Source organism: Ranitomeya variabilis, unplaced genomic scaffold, assembly GCF_051348905.1.
Source record: "Ranitomeya variabilis isolate aRanVar5 unplaced genomic scaffold, aRanVar5.hap1 Scaffold_193, whole genome shotgun sequence".
Lineage (NCBI taxonomy): Eukaryota > Metazoa > Chordata > Amphibia > Anura > Dendrobatidae > Ranitomeya > Ranitomeya variabilis.
Window position 1 is genome coordinate 47,501 of NW_027507978.1, and position 2,500 is coordinate 50,000.

Consider the following 2,500-nt stretch of genomic DNA (forward strand, 5'->3'; position numbering starts at 1 on the left):
CCGCCGGCGTGCGCGCCCAAGGACGAGTGCCTGAAACCCGGGGGGGGGTAACAGAGGAAGGAGACCGCCCGCCGTAAACCGACGCGGGCTCCAAAGCCCGGGCCGAGCGAGCGGCACCACCTCCCCACCCGGGAGCGCTGAGCCAGATCGATCGGAAGAAAGGGCAGGGGCTCGGGTGGAACCCCTGCCTCCGTTCTTCCCCTCGGGGGAGACGGGGAAGAAACGTGCCCCTGGAGTCCTGGAAGCGAGTGTCCGGCGCGCTCCGGGCGCCCTCGAGACGGAAGCCGGGTCGCGGTGCGATTCTCTCATAGGTCTCCCCGTTGGCGCGGAAGCGGGAGACATCCGACACAGAGAAACGCCGAGCCCGCTCCGAGGGGACAAAGTCAGAAGGAGCGATCCGCCCTCCCAGAGCCCTCCTGCGGACGAGGACTCTGGATCTGCCCCCCTTCTGACGACCGTCGCCCTCAGAGGACAGGAACCCACGTGGGGAGGGTCCGTTCGGGCTCGGGCGACCCAGGAAACGCGTCTCGGACTCGGGACGGACAACCGGCAAAAGTCCCCCTGGAGCCGCGGAAGCCTGGTCTCGGCGCGAGTGCGAACTTCCATGCAAAAGGGGGGTACTCGCCAAACCGCCTACCCGAGTCGAGGAACCACGAAAACAACGGATTTTGGTCGGGGCCGAGAGGTACCTCTCTCTCCTATATCCTGCAGCTGGTGTGCAAAACTGGGTATTTGCATGGTGAGACACCGACCCCCACTTTAAGGGAACAAAGTCAAAAAGTGTCCGACCTCCTGGAGCCGTGCGGCGGATCCGGCGGCCAGAAATTTCCTCATTCCGGTTCTATTTTTTTTTTTTTCGAATTTGCGAAATTTGGAGGCCAGGCGGCGTAGCTGGGACCTGGACTAGCTCGAAACACCCTGAACCGGTGAGCGGAATCGATTTCCCAAAGTTCTACGGCTCCCGGAAGCCAAAAACAGCTCGCCGGAAAATTTCAAAGTCCCAAGGACTCTTTCTTGAAAATCAATCCGGGGGCCATGGAAGTGTCCTCGGTACAACCTCAGAGCTTTCCCCCGCCTGGAAGTCTGACAGCGGTCTGACGTTTTTCAAAGTTTTGAGCTCTCTGTTTGTTCTCAAAGTCACAAAATCGCTTTTTTTCAGTTTTCCACCCAGCAGACCCAAACTTCACCCCCACTTAGGTCACTGTCTAGGGGCGCCTTACGACATATTGACGCCCCTTTAGGGTGGAAGTAGGGGAAATGGGTGATTTTTACACAAAATCGGAAATTTCTCAAAATTTTTCTAAGTGTCAAGGACTCTTCCAGAAAATCTCCCCCAGGCTCCTGGAAGCGTCCCCGGTACACCTCTGGCGGCTGCCCCCGCCTGGAAGTCCGACACACGCCTGAAATTTTCAAAGTATGAAAATACGCATTTTCATCCAAAAATTCAACTTTCCCCCCGTGCACCGCAAACTTCACCCCCACTTAGGTCACTGCCTTGGGGTGCCTTACAACATATTGACGCCCCCCTGGGGTGGAAGTAGGGGAAATGTGACATTTTTCACAAAATCGAGATTTTCTCAAAATTTTTCTAAGTGTCAAGGACTCTTCCAGAAAATCTCCCCCAGGCTCCTGGAAGCGTCCCCGGTACACCTCTGGCGGCTGCCCCCGCCTGGAAGTCCGACACACGCCTGAAATTTTCAAAGTATGAAAATACGCATTTTCATCCAAAAATTCAACTTTCCCCCCGTGCACCGCAAACTTCACCCCCACTTAGGTCACTGCCTTGGGGTGCCTTACAACATATTGACGCCCCCCTGGGGTGGAAGTAGGGGAAATGTGACATTTTTCACAAAATCGAGATTTTCTCAAAATTTTTCTAAGTGTCAAGGACTCTTCCAGAAAATCTCCCCCAGGCTCCTGGAAGCGTCCCCGGTACACCTCTGGCGGCTGCCCCCGCCTGGAAGTCCGACACACGCCTGAAATTTTCAAAGTATGAAAATACGCATTTTCATCCAAAAATTCAACTTTCCCCCCGTGCACCGCAAACTTCACCCCCACTTAGGTCACTGCCTTGGGGTGCCTTACAACATATTGACGCCCCCCTGGGGTGGAAGTAGGGGAAATGTGACATTTTTCACAAAATCGAGATTTTCTCAAAATTTTTCTAAGTGTCAAGGACTCTTCCAGAAAATCTCCCCCAGGCTCCTGGAAGCGTCCCCGGTACACCTCTGGCGGCTGCCCCCGCCTGGAAGTCCGACACACGCCTGAAATTTTCAAAGTATGAAAATACGCATTTTCATCCAAAAATTCAACTTTCCCCCCGTGCACCGCAAACTTCACCCCCACTTAGGTCACTGCCTTGGGGTGCCTTACAACATATTGACGCCCCCCTGGGGTGGAAGTAGGGGAAATGTGACATTTTTTCACAAAATCGAGATTTTCTCAAAATATTTCTAAGTCCCAAGGACACTTTCAGAAAATCTTCCCCAGGCTCCTGGAA